The sequence below is a fragment of the Tinamus guttatus genome, unplaced genomic scaffold (genome assembly GCF_059628265.1).
Source record: "Tinamus guttatus ecotype Peru unplaced genomic scaffold, ASM5962826v1 Tinamus_guttatus_pri_ptg000674l, whole genome shotgun sequence".
In the NCBI taxonomy this organism is placed as follows: domain Eukaryota; kingdom Metazoa; phylum Chordata; class Aves; order Tinamiformes; family Tinamidae; genus Tinamus; species Tinamus guttatus.
The window spans coordinates 148,162-161,581 of NW_028289208.1; positions in this window are offsets into that span (position 1 = coordinate 148,162).

Here is a 13,420-nt window from a genome sequence, read left to right on the forward strand (position 1 = left end):
CTGAACACTACAGCGACAGTAATGCCTTGTCTGCATTAAAAATACCAGCTGATTTTATTGTAGCGGGCAGAATGAGGAATTGCTGGAAGGTTCAGCAGTTGAGACAGCTGTTTCTTTGACAGCTGATAGCAATCATACTTTAAGAAATGTCCTTTTAAGAAAATTTAAGGCTACTCTAATGTAGATGGAAGCCGTAAGGTAGAGTAAAGGACAAGACCTTAAACTAATGGGGGCAGACAGTGTGGACATAGTGGTGCTTCAGGTCCGGCAGAATAACCATCCGAAACACCCATTCCTCGAAGGCCAAAGGCTACCATAGCAAGGGATGGCACCCTTGGGGGCTGAGAAAGGGTTTTTAGTAAAGGATATTTTACAATTGATGGAAATAAATTTGGGGACTTACAGGGTACAATGGCAGGCTTACCATTTTACAAATGCCAGCCTCTATTAACAACAGCTGCACAATGACCTACTTATGAAAAAGACAAGTGAAAATTCCATTTTGGAAGACAGCTGCGTGGAAATTAATATTTCCAAATGAATGTGTTAGGCCTAAATACTACTGCCTCAGGCACTTGTGCCAAAAATGTTAAGTGGCATGTTTAACAGATAATCTCTATGATTAATATATCAGAAAGAACCAAGGGGCTAATTTCCCTTAATTGAAATTTTCTAGCATGGTAGAAATTTTTCATATATAATTCCAGGATTTTAAATCCCTTGTACTAACTTACTTTATTACATGAAAGCAAACAAAACTACAGTCTTGAATCCTGCTTCTATTTCCCAGCAATGAAACAAAATGTTTGAATATCCATAAAGTAGTAGAATAGATTCTTTTGAGGATTTATAATAAGAAATGGGACCAAATTATCTAATCAGATCCCCCATTTCAAATATGAAAAATAAGCCAGATCTGCAGAGCACTCCACAGCCATGAGCATCTGTTTTTAGCAGTGGGAGAAACCTGGTCCCACATTGACGCCAGCAATTTAGGTGGGACAGAGAGGGCTCACTGACATCAGCAAAGAAACTTGCACTTTTTACGGCAGTAGAGCAGATTTCAGAAAAAAAAAAAAAAGAGCATTCTCAGCCTTTTCAGAATACTTTTTAAGTCTCTCCTAATGGTTAAGACAGGGATCACAGGTGGCCATTACTTTTGTTTACTATCGCTGATGAGTGTGTCTGTCCTTTATTACTTGTCTGTAAGAATTCATTCCTGTGTGTATAATTATCTTGTTGTAGTAATTGTATGGTTCACACAGCTCTCATTAGGACTTTTGGTCCATTAGATAGAACATTCCATTCCAGAATGTGCATATTTAGGAACCAAAGATTTTGGTGGCTCTTGAGCGGAGGAAAAAGATTTTTAATTCCCTATGCAGAGGTTGGTACCTCTGAAATTCTGTCTGCAGAGCACCTCAGCTTGGCAGCACTGAGAAAATGAACTTTCACATAATTCTCTAAGGATTTTGAGCTATATCTTCTATACTATAAAGTGTATTGCTGCTGATCAGGTTCATGAAATATAAGCACTTGACTAGAAAGTATGTTCCTATAACTCAGAGAAACATTGCAGATACCACTCCTTTCTCTCTTCTTCTTGGGGAGGAGAAATTCCCACATATTCCTACTACAGCACGCCAAGCCTTCACCGCCTTCGTCCCGGAGAGTAGCTTCAGAGATGGAAAATGTTGAAACAATTTGGACAACAGGTGGGAGCCTGAGACCAGCTGCAGCCTCCTGGTGTGCCCAAGCAGTTCCCTGCAGCACAGGGTGACCTGCCTGGCTCTCCAGCCCATGCCATGAGACGCGGCCTCTCAGGAGCTCCTCAGCGAGGCCGTGGGACAGTTCATCCCTCAAGCAGCAGTTCTGCCCCGGTTGTCCGTCTGGATGGTTCTGCAGCACGGCGGGCACTTCCCAACAGATGGCAGCACAGCATTGATTATCTGCGCTCCTGAACTCCCATGCGATTCTCCAGCGCTTACTGGAAAAACGCAGGCTGCGCCGCTTTGCCTTCATGATACCACACAAACACACCATCTCTTCGAGAAGTAACACGAGCATCACCTGTTCTGGTGACTGCACTTAAGGGTAGGCTTTTGAATGCCCTTAGCAATGGCACATCTCTTCTTTCTCCACCGAAGATTCACTAGTTTCACTGTGGGTTCTGTAATTATCAACACTTTTGAAAAATCTCAGCCGTAAAATAATCAAGATGTGTCCAAAGCACCAAATTTCAATTTCTCATAGATCTAAGACTCAACTTGCAACACTTTTAAAATACCTTTTTTTTTTTTTAATAAAACACGTTTTTCTGCCTGAGCAGCACTAGCAACACAAACTATACTAGGGAAAAAACACAAATTGCAATTTAGAGAACAGTAAATACAGTATAAATAATACAGTAACAAGAGAAATTAGAAATAAGCAGCATAAGATAAAGCATTATCTTTCACCTAGCAATGTGGTTAAAACGCTTATTGCAAATAGAAAAAAAAAGATGTTTGGAGTGGTATTAATGGCAGAATGTTGGTTTAACCAGAACAGATTCTTCCATGGGGTGATATATCTTACTAATCTTTCAGAACTTCTTGAAAGAAAAAGCAGTGACAAAAGAGGAACTGTTTGACCTTATTTGTTTAATCACTACCAGAAATTTTCATGAGATCCCCCACAAAACGCTGCAACAGACACTAAACAAAAATTCCTCTTGTCAGCACAACAGATCTTGCCCAATCTTCTATTATCTTAGCATAATTGTGAAGAAATTTATTTTCCATTGGAGAGGAAAAGCATTGTGACAGATCAAAAATTGGTTGGGAATGGGATTAAACGCTTCTTTTCATTTTGGCAAGAGGGCAGCAGCACTGTGCCTCAAGATACTTTACTAGGTAAAGTATCAGTTCTACGTTTAATAAATTTATTATATTTATTACTGATCCAGAAAGAAAACATATATCCGAAAAGCAATCAGCAAAATCTGTAGATGACAGGTTATTTATATTATGGTTAGAGAGTTCTAAAATGAATTTCAAAAGACCTAATTAAATAAAATCACATCAGCAGACTGAACGCAAACCAGCCTCACTTACGATAACTAAAAAGTATTCTGCTTTTGAAGGGGAAGTTACTTATAAGATTCATAGCATTCTTAAATAAATGCTTAGGAATCAGCTCAGAAAAGAGATTGGGGCCATATTTAGCTATGGTTCCCAAAAGAAAACAGCATGCTGGAATGCATAAGAAAAGTAATAATGAAAAAGTTGGAGAATGATAGAGAAATCTGATAGCTTCATCTGGAAGAAAGAGTAACAATAAGGGCTACAGAGACCTCAAAAAAGGATGCTGCAGGGACAGATAGAATTAAGAGAAGGGGGAAAAGAATGACCCTGGCCAAGAAAATTGCAAATTAAAAAGATATTTGGCTTTTATCAGAAACAGGCCTGAAAGACGTGTAATAAAAATGCATACAAATATTATGCCTTTGAACTTATTTTCCTGCTGTCTTGTAGCAGGAAAAAAAGGGAAAATTTTGTCTGAAATTCAATAATAATAAATTAACAAACACACAAATAAATAATAAAACTCATTGTTAAGGGAAATCATTGAGACAGCACTGACAGAAGATTCAAAAAGAGATTTCAGTGGGGAAATAGCAATTACTTATAGCAAAAAAAAAAAAAGGCTATGGGAAGCATATTAAAATGCCATGCTCCAGTTTTTAATATTCAAAATATATTTAAGATGGGGTTGATCTAATATGGACAGTGAATTATTCAATATCCGTGGGCCCCTTCTATACCTTCCTCCAAATCATCTGCTGCTGAATTCCAATGAAAAGCAGTCACGTACAGTAGCTGGGCCATTCCTACACTGCATAGCCCTTCTACAGCGAGTCTCACTCTGAAGTGATCATATTATTTAATTATACTGAAGTCAAAAGACAGATTTCAACAAAGCTGTTCAGGGATACATGCCTAAAACAGCTTCCTAATTTGCACATCAGTTAGCCTCGTTATAGCGGTTAGTAAAGGTTCTGAAAAAAATACTTAACTGGTACAAACATTGATCTTCCTACATGAACAGCCAACATTCCCTCTGTTTCTTCCTTTAATACGTAACTGCTTCAAATCCCTCAGATCACTGGGAGGCTTTGGGGCTGTGTTTGGGCTCTCAGGTGTCCAGCACAAGGCTTCAGGCTGCAGCAACATCCTGCTTTGGGCATGACCGGAGCTGTTCACAGCCTCTCCCACTATTCTTCCTTTTCCTTACGGACGATCTTGATGGAAGATGTATGTTGATGGCCATTGTATAAGAAGGTTAGCTCTATAAATACCTAGTAGAGAACAGATATAGAAGAGAACCCCAATCTCATCTTTTCTGAAGAACTTAATCTCTCCATGCTTCACTTATCAACCCACAAAATGATTCTAATGCTAACACTTTACAGGAATGGTAGCTAGTTAATTAATATTTCTTAGAGTCTTGAAACTTCAGATTAATGGCACTTTGCGGTATAAAGGCATAATATTATTTCACTGAGCATTTGTCATTTAAAAAGCTCTATGCCTAAAGCTTGAATCAAGCTCTGTAAGATGAGAGTAATTTCCGTTTTTTGGTCACAGTGGGTCTCTTTTCATCCCTAAAGATGCATACGTAGCTAAACTATATAGTGCATCCCAGGGAGCACAAGCACTACTGTTTATAGGATTATGGGTAACAAACCCAATAGTAGACTCCTACACTGAAGACAGTGGTATAGTTATTTTTAGAAGATATGTTTTCTTGAATTTACAAACTGTGACATTGTACTTTTTATTATCAGATAAAAAAATCTCCCCTTCAGTCAACTATCGTTATGTTAAAGCTGACAAGTCTCTAAAGTAGCTTAATTCTAAGCTAAGACCAATATTTTCAGTTATATAAAACAAGTAGTAGCTCCCAGATTTACATTTGTATCTGTAGCATAGGAATAAATTCACTTTGGGTACAATATCTCTATAGGCGATGGATTTTATAAAGCAACAAATTAATTTAACATTTTCCATTATGTTATATCAAGTAAAACAGAAGGCAGGGGTATTCCTTTGAATAATAAGCAAAGAACTCAAGAGTATTCAGTAATGTCCACTGCTATAAAAATCAGACCTCTATTGCTTGTCAAGAACACTTACTCAAATAGCACTAAATCACTTCAGATGTACATTGTGACTTGAGGCTAAAATTTCATAGTCCTGGCAATTGTGCCAAGAACATTAATGTAGAAACACAACTGCAAATTTTAGATGCCAATGACTTCAATGAAAATAAAATCAGGACTCATGTAATATGTATTTTCAAGCCGCAGATAACACTACGGAGCATTAGGCTGGACTTGTACTCCAGTTTAGTATCCACGCAAAAGATATTTCTCTTTTTCAGAAAGTAATATAGAACCTATTTCATAGAGATGACACGTTTCCACAACCAGGGATGACTGCTGTTCAGGCTGAATTAGTCCCCTCCTCTGCTTAGCATGCAGCATCAAGAGCATTACTGCATGTGCAACACAGGGAGCAGCAAAGCCTAAGGCAGAGGGAATGGTGAGACCATCCCTTCCAAAAGCAGCAGATACTTGTGCTGGATCAAAAAGATTGCCTAATGGTGGCCTCCACTCACAGATTCCAACAGCAGCCCTCAGGATTTATTCTTATGGCTCATTCTGGAGTCTAACAGGAAGAATATTGCTCTCCTAAAAAGGAGCAGGAGCTCTCAGAACACATTCTTTAAAAAATACTACTTTAGATGTTAATAATTTATGCCCTGCATGGCATATGTATCTGAGGATTAGGGCTCTGCAATATCAGAGTTACATGCATGTTAATTCAAAGTTCAAGTTCAAGCATATTCCCTGTGCGTGATTTTTAGATTGTCAGGAGAGTTCTTAATGGGAAGCAAAGGAACTTTAAAGTACCAATCACATGTAGTAATTCTTGGCAGTTGACGCGCTAAAGCAGAGTCTTGAGACTTGTGCTTTTCCCTACTATCATTCCTGGTGCTAGTTTCCTTCCTCACCTCTCAGTGCGGCTCCTCTCGGGAATGTAACACGCACCACCGGAGTAAGCAGTAATGTGCTAGCCTGCGCCTGCTACAAAGCAGCCTAAAAATAAAACCCAACTGGACAATACCATTTGGTGTAGAGCAGCACATATTCTAGTAATGTAAACCAGACAGTCAGCAAAGATAAATGGTTGTTCAGCAACATGCCAAACAAATCTCGGGCTCTTTAAAAAAAAAAAGAAAAACAATCCCTTTGATAATCATTTGTAAACTCGGTTTCTCAAGATTTATCATCCCTGCAATTTAATTAATTTACATCAGCAAAATCATGACAAGAATGTCTCATCAAAATTTTGTTTAAAGTGACTTAGTAATATTGTAAGAAATTAGCCCATCTTGCAACTCCTTTCAGTTCAAGGAATTTCTCTGGTGATTTTGTAAACTGGATCTTTGCAAAACTGGTTTGCATGCTGATGTTGTCCTTTCTCCAGATTCTTTTCAAAACACCTGCCTGGTTTTTTTTTTGGTGTGTGTATACAATTCTAATTCTTGAATTTAAAAGGATATGATCATACACAGTGCACAAATTATTATAGAATCATAGAATCATAGAATGCTTAGGGTTGGAAGGGACCTCTAGAGATCATCTAGTCCAACCCCCCTGCATACGCAGGGACACCTAAAGCACGTGGCGCAGGACTGCATCCAAGCGGGTTTTGAAGATCTCCAGAGAAGGAGACTCCACAACCTCTCTGGGCAGCCTGTTCCAGTGCTCTGTCACCCTCACTGTTAAGAAATTTTTCCTTAAGTTCCTATGGAATTTTTGATGTTTCAGTTTCCGGCCATTTCCTCTAGTCCTATCAGTGGCCACCACTGAAAAGAGACCATCCCCGTCCTCTGCACTCCCTCCCTTGAGGTATTTATATACACTGATTAGATCCCTCTCAGCCTTCTCTTCTCCAGGCTGAACAGGCCCAGCTCCCTCAGCCTCTCCTCATAGGGCAGATGTTCCAGGCCCCTGATCATCCTTGTAGCCCTGCACTGGACTCTCTCCAGCAGCTCCACATCCCTCTTGTACTGTGGAGCCCAGAACTGGACACAATACTCCAGATGCGGCCTCACCAGGGCTGAGTAGAGGGGCAGGATCACCTCCCTCGACCTGCTGGAGACGCTCTTCTTAATGCAGCCCAGGATCCCATTGGCCTTCTTGGCCACGAGGGCACACTGCTGCCTCATGGTCAACTTGTCGTCCACCATGACACCCAGGTCTTTCTCCGTAGAGCTGCTCTCCACAAGCTCGGTCCCCAGCCTGTACTGGTGTCTGGGGTTATTCCTCCCCAGGTGCAGGACCTTGCACTTGGCCTTGTTGAATTGCATGAGGTTTTTCACCGCCCAGTTGTCCAGTCTGTCCAGGTCCCTCTGGATGGCAGCGCAGCCCTCTGGGGTATCGGCTACTCCTCCCAGTTTGGTATCATCAGCAAACTTGCTGAGGGAGCACTCTGTGCCTTCATCCAGGTCATTGATGAATAAATTGAACAGGACTGGACCAAGGACTGACCCCTGGGGGACCCCGCTAGCCACAGGCCTCCAACTAGACTCTGCACCGCTGATCACCACTCTCTGGGCCCTGCCATCCAGCCAGTTCCTAATCCATCTCACTGTCCACTCATCTATCCCACACTTCCGGAGCTTGCCCAGGAGGATGTTGTGAGGGACGGTGTCAAAAGCCTTGGTGAAGTTGAGATAGACGACATCCACCACTCTCCCCTCGTCTATCCAGCCGGTCATTTCATCATAGAAGGCTATCAGGTTAGTCAGGCAAGATTTTCCCTTGGTGAATCCATGCTGACTACTCTTGAGCACCTTCTTGTCCTCCATGTGCCTGGAGACAACAGCCAGTATGAGCCGTTCCATCACTTTTCCGGGGACGGAGGTGAGGCTGACTGGCCTGTAGTTGCCTGGGTCCTCCTTCTTGCCTTTTTTGAAGACTGGCGTGACATTGGCCTTCTTCCAGTCTTCCGGCACCTCCCCCGTTCTCCAGGATCTTTCAAAGATGATGGAGAGCGGCTTAGCTATGGCATCTGCCAGCTCCCGCAGCACTCTGGGGTGCATCCCATCAGGGCCCATGGATTTGTGGGTATCGAGGTTCCTTAGGTGCTCTCTGACCCAATCTTCCTCTACCCAGGGCAAGTCTTCCTCTCCACCCGCTTCTTCTCTTGCCTCTAGGGCCTGGGGCTCTAAAGGGCTGCCCTTGGTAAACACCGAAGCAAAGAAGGCATTGAGCAACTCTGCTTTTTCTGTGTTATTTGTAACCAAGGTGCCCATCCCGTCCTCCAGCGGACCCACGTTCTCCCTGATCTTCCTTTTGCTGTTAATGTATTTGAAGAATTTTTTTTTTGTTATTTTTAACGTCCCTTGCCAGCTTGCCTTCCAGACGTGCCTTAGCTTTCCTTGTCGCATCTCTGCACTCCCTGACTACGTTCCTGTATTTCTCCCAGGGGGCCTGTCCTTTTTTCCACATTCTGTATACCGCTGCCTTCTGCTTGAGCATTGCCACAAGCTCCCGGCTCATCCACGCAGGTCGCCTGCCCCCTCTGCCTCCCTTCCTACACACAGGGATGCACTGTTGCTGGGCGTGGAGGAAGTGCCGCTTGAAAACTAACCAGCTCTCTTGGGCCCCCCTGCCTTCTAGAGCACTAGCCCACGGGATTCTTCCGAGGAGGTCTCTGAAGAGGCTAAAGTTGGCCCTCCTGAAGTCCATCGTCGCAAGGCTACTTACAGCCCTGCCTCCTCCTCGTTGAATCCTGAACTCCACCAACTCATGGTCACTGCAGCCGAGGCTACCCCCCACCTTAACATCTCCTACTAGGCCCTCCCTATTTGATAGCACGAGGTCCAGTAGCCCACCTCTCCTCGTCGGCTCCTCCACAACCTGCGTCAAAAAGTTATCGTCGACGCTCTGCAGGAACCTCCAGGACTGCTTATGCCTGGCTGTGTTGTCCTCCCAGTTGATGTCGGGGTAGTTGAAGTCCCCCATGAGAACCAGGGCCTGTGACCGTGAGGCAACATCCAGCTGCCTGTAGAAGGCCTCATCAACCTCCTCGTCCTGGTCAGGTGGCCGGTAGCAGACACCCACCACAGTGTCTCCCACATTAGCCTGCCCTCTAATCCTTACCCACAAGCTCTCAACTCGCTCATCATCGACTCCCAGGTTGAGCTCCATGCATTCCAGTTGCTCTCTCACATAAAGAGCAACTCCACCACCTCGCCTTCCCAGCCTGTCCTTCCTAAAGAGCACATAGCCTTCCATGGCAGCGCTCCAATAATGCAAATAATCACAGGCTCTTAAATTGCAGATATTGCTTTGTATCTCATCCTTCATGCAACCATATAATTTTACAGGGCTAAAACTCTCTAGACCTTTGTTTAGAGGGTTTCAAGTTCCTGTGGAAGCGGAATTTCAAGATACTTACAAACATAACACTTAATTCATAATTTGAAACAAATTCCAAATTCATTTAATGTAAGATGGGAGTAGAATTAAGCACATCATAAAATTAATTGCTCAGAAACAGAGTTTGTTACATAATTTCAGATCCTGGTCCTTCAATGACATATATGTGTAAGTAGATCTCATTGCAAGATTAGCAATATGATTTTTAAAATCACTGATTAAAAACATGACCAAGGCCAATAGGCTTTAGATATCTTTTGTTATTGGTAATATGTTTAGGCCTGAGAACTCCCAAATTAGATGTATACCATTTTCAACTGGGGAAGCGTGCTTTACAGAGACTGCTGCTTACGTATTTCCAGAAAAAACAATTACACACATGGAAAAACAAACAAACAAACAAAGAGATTGAACTTCATTCTTATTATGTACTGTGCTATTCTGCCAATACTCAAAGACATTCTGCTACATGCTCAAAAACCTTGAGGGGGAGACCAAAAGTCTTATAAGTTTGATTGACATTTTCTTATAAAATGACTATTCCTAGAATTCTGAGGTTAAGCAAAACATCAAATTGCATGGGACTTGTAATCAGAAGGCCAAAATTAGCAACTCTAAGTCTGTCAATTGGTTATTTGCTCCACAGGAGGAGGAAAACAACTGCTGTCAGCAACAAATGTCTAGTCCCCAAACCCCGCTTTTCTGGAAGTGTTACTGAGGTCACTCCGTGTACATAGCCAAGAGTTTGTTAGTTGGCACAGGGGTCAAGTTCACATGTTTGTAGGCAGTTATTCCAGGAAATAGCAAATCAGGACCTTTGGAGCCAAACCATAGTAGTGAGGTTTGCATATGCCTGTTGAAATAATGAAGACATAGTAATTGAGATGGAGCAGGCAGAGAACACCCTTAACCAGTCCTCTCAGACAATGAGGTCATCTGCCAGCATCTGGAAAGTGGTGAAAGATTTAAAAATATTCCAGGAGAGGCAATTCTGTATAGTCCTTAAACTTCAAGACAACAAATACCCAAACAAGGGTTTCTGGGCTCTGAAAAAGGTAACACTAGAGTGCACTGTAAAGAGAGAGACCTGTTCCTGCATCCAAGCTCCTCAAACCTGATGTCACATTCATCAAGAAGAACCAGACTCTCGTGTTGGACCTCTGTGAAAGCAAACCAAATAGACACTTGGCTGCAGTTACAGAGGAGGTATTAAGTATTAGACATTGACTAAACACATCAACCTGAAACTGGCCACTGAGGTCAGCTTTCCAGTCACTTTTTTTTGACTTTCCTGTCGGAGCCAGAGGAAAATAGTACTCAGCCAAGCATTGCTAACTGCACTTGTCCCTTGGAGGGCAGACAAAACTGGGCTGCCAAGTCTTTAGTAGATAAACCCCACTCTTCTCTGTCAACATCATGGATATCTTTGCAAGCATAGGACAGACAGGTGGCCAAAGCCCCATTGTGGCCAAATAATAAGTCATAGACATCTCAGATTTCATGATGTCAGACTTGGATTGGAACCTGAAAGAGGTTCCTCACGAGGAGTGTAATCAATAGTCCTTTATGAAGAAATCTTAGATTGGCTTATATTTAGTTGTTCCTAAGAAGTGCCTTTGTTAAGTGGATAACTTAAATCTCATCCCCAATCAGGGCCTTTGTGTATTTCTGCAATTAATAAAGAAGGGGCTAGTTCATCCACATATCATGCCTGTATCAGAAAATAGTTCTTATCCACTATACTCTCTGTACATTATAAAGCAATTTAGCAAAGACTCAACAATGATATATTTGCTCATGAGTTTCTCTTATCCTTCAGGAGTTCCATTTACTCTCATAAATCCAGGTTCTTTACTCCAAAATTACTCCTTACTTGTGGTATTTTTCCACAATATAATATGATTTGTATGGGCAAAAAGTAATAACAGTGCCACTAAGGTAATTTAACTGAAGTTGCCTTTGCTACTGTGGCCTACCAGAAATTAAGATGATGCAACAGCATCCAGCCCCTTGTGCTGCAGAAACTACCACATGGAATTCTTTAAAGCTACTATTAAGGCTTCTTTCCAAAACACTTTAAACTTTTATATATGTATTTATAAACAAACATATATATAAAAACATATATATACAAATGTAATTTAGAATAATTCCACCATTTATATGTTGACATGCTTAGTAACAGAATATTAAATAAGAATTATGTATTCAGCATAATATATTTACTAAGAAAGCCAGATTCTGGTAATTGATACATAGATACAATCTTACTGCAATTAGTTCGAGAAGGTCAAACAAACAAAACATGATTTACTACTTAACCTTCTCATTTAAAACATTTAGGAGAAATTATAACATTTTTTCTATGATTAATTCTTCATATTGTTGCAAAAATGATTCTAAATTGTATGTCATTCCCTCTTAAGTAATATTTACATTCTATTATTTCAGGAACCCTAAATACCCCAATAGGAAGTTGGGTCAATTAAAGAGAATTACATTTTACATTTATTCATTATTTATTCATCACCTTCCAATGGGATATACTGATATATATTCATTTCTAAACAGAAAATGTAGCAATCTAATTCTCATTCACACATTTAGGGCATATATGTTTTATGAAAGTCCTCTATGACCTAGTACTACAAAACATTGTCAAAACATTTCTACTTTGTCCCTCTCAAATATTCTCTAAGTACTCCCATATTTGCTGCATGCTTTGCACAGTTCTAAGCCAGTTGCTGATGGCTAAAAAATAATGAATATATAATAATTTGTTGCTCAACAGAATAAATTTATGTCAAATACAAAAACTTCTCCTGTATTTAGATGGCCATGCAAACTGTTTTACCACAGCTGGATGAGAAGTACATTTTTGTGGTTTTGCAAGCTGATTCCTTTTGTGAAAGTTTTCAAGAAAACAAGCAAAATGGGATGCTAGACATCTGAATCACCAGACACTTATATATATATATATATATATATATATAAAATATATATATATATTTATATATGTTTAAGTAGTTGAACTTCCTGAAACAAAAATGAATGCCACTGACAATTTTGTGCATGTGACAAGGGTTACTTCATTCCTGTGCCCATCTAGCTGGTTGCAGCAGAGAAAGAATTTATTTCAGAGCTTAGTCCTCCACTTCAGCATGATTGGAAGACAGTTTTCTAAGCAAAACAGCAGTCTAAAAACAAACATATCTTCTTCATCTCTGCATGGGGACACTGACCTTAAAAATATCTGAAATTCTTCCACTGCCTGTAAACAAAAATGGACTGCGGGTAGTCATGATCATATGTCACTCTTACAAAACATTCTTACTTGTGGGCTACTTTTTGGAAAGTCTTTTGCTGTCAATCAAGTGACAAGTCCTGCTTATAATAATGGTGATGACATCAGGCCTGTAGAAGAGGAGATCAGTAAGGGGAGTCTAAATATAAAAACTAGAAGGTCATAGGACATGTTCAACCTCAGCTGAAGTCAATGGCCTCCCCTCACTTCAATCAAAATTACACTGGTCCATGCAGAATTAAAGATAGACAGCTAGGCAGATAGATAAGATACATAGGGAGAGAGAAGTGTGCTTATGTGTGTGCTTAAAAAAAAATCCCTATGGCCAGTATCAGTGGCTTGCAGAAAACGATTTTTAAGGTGACCTGAATCTTTGATTTGTCTGACTTTGTCTGACTGAAAGACAAAGCTTTCCTGTTTTTATTTTTAAGCAACCACAGCCAGTCACATACAGTCTTTCCACAGCGACTCTTTTTGCGGAGGTAACGGGAGAAATTTTGCAAGCAGCAGGCTAGGGGCTGTACTCATGCTCTTTTTTTTTTTTCCCCTGCCATTTGGTAGTGTTTACAAAGAAACCGGGCAAATGGCCAATTCTCATTTTAAGCCTCAGGTTGGACACA